Raw genomic sequence first — 16,262 nt, forward strand, 5'->3', positions numbered from 1 at the left:
AGAAGAGAAAAAATAAAATCAAACACTCAACTTGTTTCATTCATGAAAGAAAATATATATTTATAGGTTTAATGGATAGACACCAATTGAATTATTCTATCTCCACAACATTTCTTATTCTTATTATAATTACCACCTCATCAATTTTATCCTATCATGAAGTCTAATCAATTTTACCACCTAATTATTCTATCTTCGTAAACTTTTACCAATAATTTTATCTTTAAAATAAAATTTAATTTCCAACCCTCCTTCCCTCTCATATCTCCTCCACCTCCTCCAGTGCGGCCTCGAAGAAGAAGCCTCCACGGCTGACGTGTCCAACTCTAATGGATTCCCGCCAATAACACGCTCGCGCCATCTTTCCCGCCTCTTATTCGCGCTGTCCGTCCGCTTTCGCTCATCCTCAAAAACCCTCGACCTCGTTACCCCCGTGAAAACTTCAATCTTCACCTCCGATGGTGCCTGCCCGCCGCCTCACAGCCGGCCGCTCGCCCCTCGTCCGGAAGCAGAGCCAGATCACCGCCTTCTTCTCTCCCGATCAGGCCTCCGGGCAGAGCCCTAACCCCATCGCAATCCCCGACGCCTGCCCATCCCAACACAAGGAGAAGAAGCCCCGTCTCTTGATCCCCCCGTCTCCCGCTCCCGGCGCCATCACTCCTCCCTCGGCCGCCAAGAGCGGCTTCCCGGGAGACGATGTCGGTAGGCGGATCAAGGTCTTCTGCCCCCTCGACAAGGCCTGGCACGAGGGGAGGGTCTCTTCCTTCGACGCTTCCCAAGGGAAGCACCTCGTCCTGTACGAGGACGGCGAGGAAGAGGCGCTTGATCTCGGCAGCAAGAAGTTCGAGTGGCTGGAGGAGGAGCCGCCAAGGAGGCTGCGCCGGCTGAGGCGATTGTCGGGCACGGTGGAAAAGGCCTGTAGCGCAGCGAATGTGGAAGATGGAATTGGCGAGGAGGATGGTACTGGAAACGAGGAGCGCAGCAAGGCGGAATTGGAGGATGAGGACGACGAGATCGTGACGAACTCGACTGGCCGGTCCAGGAGATCTACAGCTTCAAAGAAGAAAAGAAGATGGATACTGAAAGTTTAGATTCTACTAAAAAGTTGATTTTTTTTTAAAATTGAGGGAAGATCACGAACAAATCCGCCACATGCGCGGCAGATTACAGTGATGAATTGGACTCACTCCCCTTCAAGTGCATTTCCATGCTCTATCTTGTCATCCCCATCGTCACTTGTAGTTGCGTATGGATGCCTTCTCCAGCTATTATACAACTTTCTAAATTCTATCTTGGGCTGTGATCAAGAATTTGTACTTCAGGGATACAAGCTTCTCGAGCAGTGGAAGGGTTTGCGAGACAAGATCAAGAAGCATAGGAGTTTAGATCATTGAGGGAGTTAGCCTATGTTGGGAGGCACAATCAGGCCCTATTAGGATTAGCCTAGGTTTGACTAGAGGCCAATCATCCGGATGTGCTAGGGGCATGACCGTGCCATTGTACACTGTCTAGTTGTGTTCAAGTTTGAGTAAATTGACAGGAGCATGTCCAGAAGCATGGCCTAGTTGTGCTTCTCGCGGATAAATATATATGATTATTATAATCCTAGAACAATATAAATAATTTCAATTGAAGTTTCCCTTGGCCGTTTTGTGAAGTAGACATATCATTGAATTATGTTAAATCTCTCCGTCTTGTTTACTTTCTTGATTTCTTTTTAGTTTTTCTTTTGTGTTTTCTTCATTGTTATTATAATACGATCTCAACAACTGGTATTAAGTCATCATGTTTGAGAGATTTTTTCTGTGAAATTTGATCTAATAAAATTTGATAGAATTGGAAATTTTAATTTATGATAAAAGAGGGTTAAAGATTTACTGGTGCAATAAGACATGATAGAAATGTTAGGCAAAAAGAAATAAGATGATATGGAGAAGACATATTAGGAGGAATTACAAACGAAGGTTACATTAACGTATTCAATCAGATTGTTAGTGATATGAACTAGGTTGATGTATCAATCAAAGATGAAGATAAGATGTTGATGAGTTTGAATTCTCTTCCGTTATCTCCTACCTACAAGAATTTATTTACAACTTTGATGTGCAAAAAAGGAACTGTCAAATTATAAGAAGTCATAAGGACTCTCTTGGATTTTCATCAACTAAAGAAAGCTAGCGATGAGAACTCGCAAGGTTGAACGACTTTGGTGAGAGATAACTAGAAATGTAGAAGAAACAAAACTTGATATGAGTTGGGCACTAATAATAAAGTCCGATCTCAATCAAGAAAGAAAAAGGAGATCACACACTGCAAATGTGGAGTCAATGGTCATTTAAGAGAAATTATTCAAAGAGAAAGTTAATCCAAAGAGTAAAGATGGTTCATCGAAATTTACAAACATAGTAGAAAATATAAAATTCAGAGAGCGGCGATGATAATATGCTTTTTATTTTGCCTAGTTGAGACCAATTAATAGATTCTTAGATCTTGGATTCAGCATGTTCTTATCACAAGTCCAGATCCTTAGTCCACAAAAAAAGTGGATCAGAAGATGTGTTGGGACCTTTGTGCCCGCTAGAGGGGGGTCAATAGCATTTCTTCGCGCTTGTGTTGATTTGCTTTGTCTTGATATGCAGCGGAAAATAAAATACAAACACACAACAAACCAACATGCTAACACCTAGGGTTTAGTTGGTATCCATCTCAAGAAGAGGTGACTAATCCAAGGATCCACACACTCGAGCACTCTCCACTAGTAAACAACTCCTTCTCGGTCGCAGCCGGAGGCGGAGAAGCCTCGTACAAACACACACAACACTACAACACTCACACAAGAAGAAGATACAAAAATAAAACTGAAATACACTCTTCTTCTTACTTACTTGTTGATTGTTGTTGCCTCTTGAATCTTGGGGATGTACCCCAAGAGCCTTCAAGAACAGGCGGAGAAGCTTGGAGAAGATCGCCGAAAAATCGCTGTGAGCTCGTAGGAAAAGATTGCAAAGATCTGCGGAGAAAATGCTCCGCCAACGCTTTAAACAGTGCTCCCAATCGATCCAAATCAACCTCAATCGATTGCCACGTTAACACCGCTCCATCGCAGCCGTCCATCGCTCATTTCCTGCGCAACGGTCACTTCCCAATCGATCGACTGATCGATTGGGAACATTTGAATTGATCGGTGGATCGATTCAGAAGCTTTCTGCGCTCTCGCGTCCGCGCGAGAGCTTCTGCTGCCCAATCAATCGATCGATGTAGCTCCCAATTGATCGCCCGATCGATTGGGAAAGCTTCTGTGCTCGCGATTTCACATCCCAATCGATCGACCGATCGATTGGGCCTTCCCACAATCGCAGCACACTCCAATCGATCCACTGATCGATTGGACTCTGGTTCAATCGATCGCCCGATCGATTGACCAGCCTGGACTTGACTCAAACTCAAGTCCAAATTCCCAAACTCAACTCCCGGTCAACCGTGACCTGTTAGGTCTCCATGCCTAGCATTTGGTCACACCCGACCAACCTCGAACTAGCCTTCTAGCTTCCTCCATCAGCCTTGCGTCCCTCGGATATCTCCCATCCTTCACGCCTTGTCTTCAGGAGTTTCCTTCGCCCTCATCCTAGTTGTCGAATTATACCACCACACTCGACCAACCTCAAACTAGCCTTCTAGCATCCTCCATCATCCTTGCATCCCTCGGATATCTCCCCATCCTTCACGCCTTACCTTCAGGAACTTCCTTCGGCCACATCCTAGTGTTGGAGTGTATACTGAAAGCCTAAGCTTTGTAAACATTCATTATGAATAAAGAATCACATTTGGTCTAATTATCTACATTTGTTTGTAGTTGTTCATTTAATTTATATTGTAGATAACATAGTATGTGGTGTCACATACAGAAGATGATGTTATCAGTACCTTATAAATTATAAACAGTAGCTCACGACCAGAATGGAAAGGAACAAACCATTAGAAGGTCGTAGTGTAATTAGGTATTAGTTTATCTTGACTATATAATTACACTAGTACACTCAGAGTGTATTGAGTAGGACCATTTGAGGTCGTTCCTTTTATACTGACTTTATAAAGGAACAAAGACCTCAGTTATTATGGAAGTGTGTGCTCTTAATCCTAATATAATAACAAGCACATATGTTTGATATTTATTTCTTTAATTTATCAATCGGGTGAGATTTAGTTCGATGAATCAATAAACCCGATAAATTGGGAAATAGTATCACTCATAGTGTGTGTTGTTGATTATAGAAGGAAACTGTGTCCTAGTGATACTAGGTTGATAATGTCCTCAAGAGGAGCTCATAAAGATTGTCATGTTAAACCCTGCAGGTGGACTTAGTCCGACATGATAATAAGGTTGAGTGGTACTACTCTTGGACTTAGATATTAATTAAATGAGTTGTCAGTAACTCACTTAATTAGTGGACATTCGATATCTTAAACACAGGGAGACTAACACACTCATAATAAGAAGGAGCCCAAAAATGTAATTTGGGATTGGTGCAGTAGTTCAATGATAGTTCTCTAGTAGAATGAATTATCATTGATAAAATTAAGTTGTGTGTTCGGGGCGAACATGGGATGCTTAATTTTATCGGGAGACCAAAACTAATTCCTCCTCTCGGTCCCTATCGTAGCCTCTTATTTATAGAGTACTATACCCACATATACCCACCTTCTATACCCACCTAAAGGGGGTCGGCCAAGCTAGCTTGGGAACCAAGCTAGGGCCGGCCTAAGCATTGGCTGGCCCTAGCTTGAACCCAAGCTAGTAGGGCCGGCCATAATTAATTAAAAAGAAAATTTAATTTTAATGTTTATTATTATGTGGAAGATTTAATTTAAAAGAGAATTAAAATTAAAATATCTCTCTTGTAAAAGATTTACAAAAGATTAAAGAAAGAGATTAGATCTCTTTCCTTATTTGTAGATTGGAGAGATGTTTTATTTTCTCTTTAAAATTATTCACATGTTAATAAAATTAAAATTATAGATATTTCCTTTTATTAACCATGAAGAGATTTTTAAGAGAAATTTTATTTTTTAAAATTTCCGGAAACAAATAAGGAAAGTTTTAATTGTTGATTGAAACTTGTCCAATTTGCTTCCTATTGTTTTGGCCGGCCATCATTGTTTAATTTGGGAAATATTATTTTATTTTTCTCAATTAAATCATGTCAAGGAAATTAAGGAAAATTTATTGTAATTAAATTTCCTAATTTACCTAGGCCAAGGAATATAAAAGAAGGGGTGAGGGTGCCTTCACAAGACACAACATCTATTATTCCTCTCCCTCTTTTGTTCCTTGGTGTGGCCGGCCAACCTCTCCCTCTCTTCCTCTTGTGGTGGCCGAACCCTACCCTTCTATTGGAGCTCTTGTGGTGGCCGGATACTACTCGGAGAAGAAGAAGAAGAAGGAGAGAAAGCTAGCATCTCTTGGAGCTTGGTTAGTATTTTGGTTTTTCTCCTTGGTGAAGCTTTTCTTTTGTGGCCGAACCTTGCTTGGAGGAGAAGAAGGTGGTTGGTGGTTTCTCATCTTGGAAGATCGTTGCCCACACAACGTCCGAGGTTAGAAGAGGAATACGGTAGAAGATCAAGAGGTTTTTCTACAAGGTATAACTAGTAATTTCTATTTCCGCATCATGCTAGTTATTTATGGAAATAATACCAAATACAAGAGGCTTACGTTCTAGTATTTCGAATATGTTTTTTCGAAGTTGTGTTCTTTTGTTTCTTTCTTTTCCTTGTGATTTGATTGTTCTCTTTGGTTAACCTAAAGTTATTTTAGGAAATTAAATATTAGCTTTCTATTAAAGGTTTTGTCTAGTCGGTGGTGGTTGCTCCCATATCCAAGAAGGCCATGTGCCTCGCCACGTCAGTACTGGGAACCTTTTATGGAAATTAATATTTAATGGAATTAATAACTTAAGGAGACTTGGGTCGAACGTGTTAAGTTCCGCAGGAGATCCAAGTCAAAACCTAAAAGAACAAATAGATTAAGTTTTGGATCAAACGTGTTAAGTTCCGCAGGCGATCCAAAATTTAATTTAAAAGAACACATGGTAGCTAGGAAAAGGTTCAGACCTTTGTACAAAATTTTTGTACAGTGGAACCTATAGGTTTTCCGAGTAGCAACCAACACCTAGTTGTCGAGTTCTCCTTGCCAAGTCACACTAGGACTTATCTTGCTAAGACCACATGCTTAGACTTACAACCTTTGCCAAGATCACACTTGGACTTTCCGTTGCCTGGCTCCTCACCAGGACTTCCCAATTGCATGGCTCCTCACTAGGACTTTCTCCTTTGCCAAGATCACACTTGGACTTTCAGTTGCATGGCTCCTCACCAGGACTTCCCAAATGTCTGGCTTCTAACCAGGACTTTCTCCTTTGCCAAAATCACACTTGGACTTTCCAATTTGCCTAACCTCCAGTTAGGACTTCCATACGCCTAACCTCCAGTTAGGACTTCCACCACTGCCTAAACTCCAGTTAGGACTTTCATACGCCTAACCTCCAATTAGGACTTCCACTATTGCCTAAATTCTAGTTAGGACTTTCCCAGTCAAGTCTCCTGTCAACCTTGACCTACTTGACTTGTATTCTCATCAACCTGGTCAACTCTTTGACCATCTCCATAACCAGACGATTGCTCCAACAATCTCCTTATATTGTCAAACACCTTATATTATCAAACATCAAAACTCAAATTCTGACTCAAGCTTGACTCAACTCAAGCTTAGTCAAACTGGTCAACCTTGACCTAGGAAAATCGCCCCAACAAGATGGACCACTTGCAATTGCGGTCGAATCGTGGCTGTAATCCGGTCGCAATTGGTTAAGATCCCTCCCTGGGTTCAACATCCCTCCAAATTTTAGTTTGGGTCAGGGTGGATGATCGGAGACCACCTGGAAGTTGCCCCTTGCTTGACGCCAGACTACCTTGAAGGGGTTGGAATTCCGTTCTGTTTAAATTTCCTCATACAAAAAAATTGTACAAGAACAGAACTTTTCCTAACAACCCGCATGTTCGATCAGACATGTGTTTGATTAATCAAGCAATTTCTTGACGGATCAAAGCACACCTTGATCGAAGTACAAGATCGCTGCCCTCTTGTGTTGGTATTCAAAATCGATACAAAGAAAACAAACTAATTACGCAACAGAATTAAAGAACTAGTTGTACCTTTTCTTTGTAGCTAAAGACCTCTTGATCTTCTGTCGTATTCCTCTCCTCTTCTTGGACGTCGTGTGGACGATGATCTACCAAGACAACACCCTCCTTCTTTTCTCGGTTTCCAAACCGTCGGCTACAAAAGGAGGCTCTAGGATGGGGCACCTTCTAATCTTCTTCCTCTTCTTCATTTTCTTCAAGCCGTCGGCCACCAATGGATTGCTAGGAAAGGGCGCCGACCCTAGCTAGGAGAGGAAGGGGGGCACCGACCCTAAGCAAGGAGAGGAGGGGGGCGACCCTTGCAAGGTGAAGAAGGGGTGACTCTAGCAAGGTGAGGAGGCTGTGGCCCTAGCAAGGTGAGGAGGGGCCCCGGCTGCAAGGAGAGAAGAGGATTGTGGAGAATTAGAAAATTAGGTTTTAGGAGCCACCACCTACTCCTCTTTATAAGCTTGCCGTCGGTTACAAAGAAAGAAAAATAACAGAATTCTGTTTAGAAAAAATCTCTCTTTCTATAACCGAATTCTGTTTAGAAAATCTCTCTTTTTATAACCAAGTTAAACCAAACCAAGTTAAGTTAAACCAAATCAAGTTAAATTAAACCAAACCAAGTTAAGTTAAACTAAATCAAGTTAAACCAAACCCAGTTATGGATGGGTGGATGCGAGACTTTATATAGAGGCTACAACAGGGACCTAGAGGAGGAATTGGTTTAGGCCTCCTGATGGGCTTGGGCTTCTTGTGTTCGGCTTGAACACCCAACCCAAGTCCATCAATAATAACTCATACCACTAAAGGGTTATTATTGAACTATCGCACCAATCTAATATTATAATATGGGCTCCTTCTTATCATGAATGTGTTAATCTCCCTGTGTTTAAGATATCGTTTGTTCGTTAATTAATTGCGTTATTGACAACCCAATTAATTAACATCTGATTCCAAGAGTAGTATCACTCAACTTTATTATCATGCCGGACTAAGTCCACCTGTAGGGTTTACATGATAATTCTTATGAGCTCCTCAATAGGACATCATCAGCTTAAATAATTAGGACATAGATTCCTTCTATAATCAACAACACATCATATAAATAATATTATCTTCCAACTCATCGGTCTATTGATTTAATGAATAAATTTCATCCATTGATAAGTTAAAGAAATAAATACTAAGTATACGTGCTTGTTATTATATAGGGATTAAGAGGATGCATATCCATAATAACAGAGATTTTATTCTTTTATGTAGTCAGTACAAATCGAACAACCTAAAACGTGTTGATACGGTCTGACCTGGCTGTTGTTTTGATGTTGACACTGATTTAAGTTTGTATCAGATATTAATTAAACTCAGATTGATTACTGATCAATGTTGATCAGGTGGAAGGGAAAAGTCCAAGTATGGAAACTTGGCACGCGAAGTCAGAGAGGGCTCGGTAGCTCGTTCTCCGAACTAGGTCAGAGAGGGCTCGGTAGCTCATTCTCTGGACCGGACGAAGTCGGAGAGGGCTCGGTAGCTCGTTCTCCGGACTAGGTCAGAGAGGGCTCGGTAGCTCGTTCTCTGGACCCACGGTCGAGAGGGCTCGGAGCTCGCCTCCGGACTAAGTCGAGAGGGCTCTGAGCTCTCTCGGACCGACGGCCGGAGAGGGCCTCGGTAGCTCGTTCTCCAGTTAGGTCGAGAGGGCTCGGTAGCTCGTTCTCTAGACCAGGAAGGCTTTAGGGTTTAGGGCTGGGAAGCTCTAAACCTACCTACATAGGCATTGGATCGGTCTGTTGACCGATCCAGTGATACTATGGATATCTGATCGGTCTGTTGACCGATCCAGTGATACTATGGTTATCTGATCGGTCACCAGACCGATCAGTAACCAATCAGTAACTCACTGTGAGAATTACTGATCGGTCTGTAGACCGATCAGTAACCAATCAGTAACACTCTGTGAGATTTACTGATCGGTCTGAAGACCGATCAGGAGGCAATGAAGTTCGGGAGAGAGTATAGGGGATCGGTCTGTGGACCGATCCACCTATAGCCTGATCGGTCCACAGACCGATCAGAGCTCTCCTGGACCGATCAGGCCATAGCCTGATCGGTCCAACAAGCTGTGGATCGATCTGTTGACCGATCCACAATACTGTCTGAAGTTTCTGCTGTTTCTCTACAACTTCTGATCCATCTGATTTAACCATCTGTTGTTAGCTTTTTAAGTTGCAGGTTGTAGGTATCATGCCAATGCTTAAATTCAAATTAAGCTCCATCAGAAGAATAAGACAAAGGGTTCTTTCTACTGTGTTTCGCTGCAAATGGTGCAATTGGAGCATCAACGGTTACTGGATGCGATCAGGCTGCGATCAGTTGGGAATCAGCTTGACTCTTGCTCATTCGTTCGAGCTCAGAGACCCCAGTGAAGACCATGGGTTCTATTGGTGTGAGTTCAGAGAACCAGAGGAGGAGGAAGAGTGATTGGCGATGTCGTAGCTTGCAGCAGGGATTCGGTGCAGGTTGACAACAATTCAGGACAGGCTGAACGCAGTGGGAGCAGAGGCATAAGAAGAAGGATGAAGAGAGGTTCGAAAAAAAAACTCTCGGTCGATCAGGCAAGGGTGTTGAGCTTTGAGTTCTTGGCTGTGCTTCCTTCTTGTGCTCTGTTTAACTGTTGTCTTCGCGTGGCTGTGAGCGTTTTTCTTCATTCTCTTTAGCCACTGATCTGTAAGTCTTGTGCTTTATTTACATATCTTCTGAGACTTTGTGGAGAGGTTACTCCACCGAGAAGGAGAAATCTTTAGTCGGTATCTATCCGGGGTGTGATCTACCGAAAGATCAAGGGATCGTCCACCTTACGGACACGCCGAGGAGTAGGGGCAAGTTATCCCCAAACCTCGTACATACTGGTGTTAGTGGTGTGTGTCTTTCTTTTCCTTGTATTAAATTTTCATATGCATATTTCCCCTGCGCTAACTATTTGATTGAAGAATTTAGTTAAGTTTTAGAGGAGGCTATTCACACCCCCCCTCTCTAGCCATCCGAAGATCCTAACAAAACGGTCCTGCTCAATACACACAAAGCGTACTAGTATAATTTTATAGTCAAGATAGACTAATACCAAATTACACTACAACTGTTCCAATGGTTTGTCTCAATCCATCTTGGTTGTGAGCTACTATTTATAATTTATAAGGAATCGATAACATGATCTTCTGTGTGACACCACACACCATGTTATCTTTAATATAAATTAAATGGACAACTGCATTGACATATATATAAATATAAAATGCAGACATTTGACCAAAGTAATTCTCATTTCAAAATATTTCAAAACAGATGTTCATACAAAAGTTAGGCTTATAGTATACATCCCAACAATCTCCCACTTATACTAAAAGACTATGCTGCCATAAATACTGTCATACATCTGATTCTCATCCCCTCAACATACCTATCAAAAGCTCTCGCCGAAAGGACCTTAGCGAAAGGATCTGCCAGGTTATCTGCTGATGTAATCTTGGCGACAATAACCTCTCCTCGTTTTACGATATCTTGTATCAGGTGGTACTTACGCTCAATATATTTACTTACTTTATGAGCTCGTGGTTCCTTCGAGTTTGCTACTGCACCACTATTATCATAATAAATTGTGATAACTTTGGGCAAACCAGGAATCACATCTAAGTCCATCAAGAAGTTTCTGAGCCATACAGCTTCTTTGGCTGCCTCAGAGGCTGCCTTAGAGGCTGCCACATACTCAGCTTCCATGGTGGAATTTGAAATGCATTTCTGCTTAACACTCCTCCATGCTATGACTCTACCTCCTAAAGTAAACACATACCCCGAGGTTGATTTACTACTGTCCCTATCTGATTGGAAGTCCGAATCCGTGTAACTCGCAGGGAGCAAATCATCTGCCTGGTAAACCAGCATATAATCTCTAGTCCTTTTCAGGTACTTTAATATATGTTTTACAGCAGTCTAATATCCCTGTCCTAGGTTACTTTGATATCTGCTAACCATGCTCAAGGCAAAATAGATATCCGGTCTTGTACATAGCATCGCATACATTAGGCTTCCTATAGCCGAAGCATAAGGAACTGTCTTCATCTCCTCTATCTCCTTTGATGTCTTAGGACACATCTCTTTAGATAAAGGTACTCCATGCCAAAAAGGTAGAAACTCTTTCTTGGAGTTTTGCATGCTTAAACGAGCTAGGATAGTATCAATGTATGAAGCTTGGGATAAGCACAACATCCTTTTCTTGCGATCCCTTATTACTTTGATCCCAAGAATATGTCCACATTCTCCCAAGTCCTTCATATCAAACTGCTTGGACAACTATACCCTTACGTCTGACAATACTTTGACATTGTTGGCAATGAGTAAAATGTCATTTACGTATAGTACAAGAAATACCACCATGTTTCCATCACTTTTCTATTATACACAAGACTCATCCGGACACTGAATGAATCCATAATACTGGATCACTTCATCAAACCGGATGTTCCAAGATCTCGAAGGTTGCTTTAGTTCATAAATGGACCGATTGAGCTTACATACAAGATGCTCTTTGCCCTTCACAATGAATCCCTCTGGTCGCACTTTGCCAAGATGTTCCATCTTTATCTTGGAGTGCTTCATCATATGTTCAGGGATCAGCTTCATGTTCACCAGGGATCAAGTCCGAAGACTCTCCCAAAAACATGAATCTATCAGGTTGCCTAACAATCCTCCCATTACGATGAGACACTACATGTAATTGTGCATCATTTGTGACACGTGTTGCAGTTACTTGTGGTATCTCATCTTGTACCGTTGGTACTAAAGTAGAAGTGTCCTCTCTTATTTCCTCAAGAACAATTTTACTTATGGGCTTGTGGTTCATTACATAGTCCTCTTCTAAAAATCAGGCATTGGTGCTAACAATGACCTTATGATCTTTAGGACTATAAAATAAACCACCTTTCGTTCCTCTATGATATCCCACGAACAAGTGAACTTCTGTACGTGATTCCAACTTATCAACGTCTCCCTTCAGCACATGTGCTAGACTATCCCAAATCCGAATGTGTTTCAAACTAGGCTTACGTCTATTCCACAATTCTGTGGGAGTAGAGGGTACTAACTTAGAAGGTACGAAGTTCAGAATGTACACCGTCATTTCCAGAGCATATCCCCAAAATAAATTTGGTAATTCTGAATAACTCATCATTAATCTAACCATTTGTTGCATCGTGGGAGTTATTGGATTAAGAATATACAAATTGCCAACCAACGCACCAGAATAGATAACCACTCTATTTTTCTTGACAACCATTTTGTTATCAAAAGAAATAGAATATCCATCCATAAATAATTTAGAAACTGAAATCAAATTCTTTCTAAAACATGGTACATAAAGATAATTTTTCAAAATCAAAGTTTTATTCCTATCAAAAGATAGATAAACATCTCACACTGCAACAGTTGCCACTCTTGTAGTATTTCACATGTAGACGACGATCTCCCCTTCATGTAGTCATCGGGTTTCCTGGAACCCCTACAATGAATTGCATACATGATCAGTGGCTCCCGTACCTACATACCATGTACTGGTAGATAACACCGCTAAATATGTTTCAACAACTAATGAATAAGATATACCTTTATTGTTCTCTTTTCTGCGAGGACAGTCCACATTCCAATGTCCAGACTGCTTGCATGTGAAGCACTTACCTTTCGGCTTCTTCACACCTGCCTGCGGCCCAATCCCTTGAGGTCGAATCACTTTCTTTGCCGAACCAACTTGTTTCTTCTTCTTCTTTCCTCCTTTTGACTTAGAGGCAGAAACGTTTTTAGCAATGCGAACTTGAGAACTTTGACGAAATAACCCTTTTGTCGCTTAGGGTTCTGTTAGAAGTTCCACCAACGAATAAACCCTTTTGTTCATGTTGTAGTTCAGGTGAAACTGCTCAAAACTTTTGGGCAGTGTTTGGAGAATGATATTGACCTGGATTTCCCCATCGATTTCAGCTCCAAGGACTTCCATCTCATTCAAATGAGCCATCATCTTGAGGATATGATCCCTTACTGGTGTCCCCTCAGTCATGGTGGTCGTCATTAAGTTTCTCATGGCCTCCTACCTGGCAGCCCGATTTTGGTGTCCGAAGAGTTCCTTGAGATTGAGCATCATGTCATACGCAGTGGGTAGGGTCTGATGTTGATGTTGCAACGTATTTGACATAGAAGCCAAAATGTAACACCACACCATCTCATCTGCCTTGACCCATTTCCTATGTGCCTCTATCTCCTCTTCACTAGAATCCTTATCAGGCATGCTAGGACAGACCTCAAGAAGTACGAACTTGTATTCTTCAACAGTTAAGACAATATCCAAGTTCCGTTTCCAATCAATATAACTTGGACCAGTAAGTTTGTTTTCTTTTAAAATAACAGTAAGAGGATTTAAAGCCATTTTAAAATCCTAAGAATCACAAAATAAAATATTTGATCAAAACTTTAGAATTTAAAATAATATTGATTCCTCAAATAATATAATTTAAATTCACCAACACCTCAAAACACCATGAATTTCGTATGCCATGATAGTGTGGACGTATACTAATTCAAACATTTGTAAGAAGAGGTTTTACCCATTAATTTTATTATCTCATCAACCTAACTTTATGACAAATAAAATTAATAGTTGGTTCATCTTCAGTCACACAAATAATAGCAGTGACTCCGATGGGAAGAATACTATTAAATATGCCTAAGTATATACCATTATTTGATACTTAGTCCATTAGTTATGATTGTGCCCCTTCATATGGAGAAGATCACACATACCTAAATAATTTCCTATAATCATCCATAGAGGTGTTAGTTGGTCCTAGGAAGATCGTACCGGTTCCACTGTACAAAAATTTTGTACAAGTGTCTAACCTTTCCTAACAACCGATTGTGTTCTTTAGAAATTAAATTCGGAATCGCAAACGAAACTTAACATTATTGATTCCAAATTTAACTTATCTATTCTTAGTGGTTGAGACTTGGATCGCAAACGATACTTAACATGATAGATCCAAATCCACCTAGGTTACAAATTTAATTAAATATTTATTTTGGAAATCGGCTCCCAGGTCAAACATGGCGAGACACTTGACCTTCTTGGGTATGGGAACATCCACCACTGCCTCGACAAAGCCTCTTAATGGAATTCAATATTTAATTTCCTTATATAACCTTAGGTTTAATCAAAAGGAACAATCGAATCACAAGATCGACAAATAAAATAAAAGAAACACAACTTCGAATTATAAATCCAAAAATCTAGAATCTCTAGCCTCTTGTGTTTGGAATTCATACAAAGAAAACTAGTATGATGCGGAAAACAATTACTAGTTATACCTTTCTTTGTAAGCAATAACCTCTTGATCTTCTATTGTATTTCTCTTCTTATCTCAGACGATGTGTGGGCAACGATCTATCGAGATGAGAACCACCAACACCTTCCTTCTTACAAGATTCGGCCACCAACCTTCAAGCTCCAAGGGATGCAACAGCAAAGTCTCCTTTCTCTCCTTCTTCTCCTAGCAAAAACCGGCCACCAACAAGAGCTCCAAGAGATTGATGAAACAGACCACTAAAGAAGAAGAAGAGAAGAATAGGGCCGGCCACACCAAGGAAGAGGAGAGGGATTACTAGATGATATGTTGTGTAAGGTGAGGCACCTCTACCCCCTCTTTTATATTCCTTGGTCTTGACAAATAAGGAAATTTAATTATAATTAAAATTCCCTTATTCTCCTTGTCATTGGTTAATAAGGAAATTTTAATTAAAATTTTCTTTTACCCCATGCTATGGCCGACCACATCACAAGCTCCAAATAAGGCAAGTTTTAAACATAAAATTAAAACTTCCTTATTTGTTTCAGAAAATTTTAAAATAAAATTTCTCTAATAATTTTTCCCTTCATGGTTGGTTATAAAAGGAAATTTTATAAATTAAAATCTCTCTATTAAAACATGTGGATGATTTCTAAAAAGGAAAGTTTTCTCTAAAATTAAAATATTCCTTTCAATCTACAAATAAGGAAAGATATCAAATCTCTTCTTAATCTTTTGTAGAAACTTATAAAAGGAAATATTTAATTTTTAAACTCTATTTTTAAATCATGGCTTCCACATAAGGAAAGATTTTAAATTAAAATCCTTTTAATTTTATTAAGGCCGACCACAACAAGCTTGGGCTCCAAGCTATGGTCGACCCCCTCAACTTGACTCATCCCTTGGCTTGCCCAACCCAAGCTTGGACTCCAAGCTTGCTTGGCCGTCCACCTAAGGGTGGGTAGGAAGTGGGTATGCGGTGGGTATAATTCTCTATATGCAAGAGGCTATGATAGGGACCGAGAGAAGGAATTGGTTTTGGTCTCCCGATGAAATTAAGCTTTCCGTGTTCGCCCCGAACACCCAACTTAATTTCATCAATAATAATTCATACCACTAAAGAATTATTATTGAACTACCACACCAATCCCAAATTACATTTTGGGCTCCTTCTTATTATGAGTGTGTTAGTCTCCCTGTGTTTAAGATGTCGAATGCCCACTAATTAAATGAGTTACTGACAACTCTCTTTAATTAATATCTTAGTCCAAGAGTAGTACCACTCAATCTTATCGTCATGTTGGACTAAGTCCACTTGCAGGGTTTAACATGACAATCCTTATGAGCTCCTCTTGGGGACATTATCAACCTAGATTACTAGGACACAGTTTCCTTCTATAATCAACAACACACACTATAAATAATATCATTTCCCAACTTATTAGGCCTATTGATTTATCGAGCTAAATCTCACCCTTTGATAAGGTAAAGAAATGAATACTAAATATATGTGCTTGTTATTATATTAGGATTAAGAGCATACACTTCTATAATAACTAAGATCTTGTTTTTTTATTAAGTCAGTATAAAAAAAACTTACCTTAAATGGTCCTACTCAATACACTTAGACTGTACTAGTGTAATTTTATAGTTAAGATAAACTAATACCAAATTATACTACGACTATTCCAATAGTTTGTTCCT

This window comes from Zingiber officinale, chromosome 6A, assembly GCF_018446385.1.
Source record: "Zingiber officinale cultivar Zhangliang chromosome 6A, Zo_v1.1, whole genome shotgun sequence".
Lineage (NCBI taxonomy): Eukaryota > Viridiplantae > Streptophyta > Magnoliopsida > Zingiberales > Zingiberaceae > Zingiber > Zingiber officinale.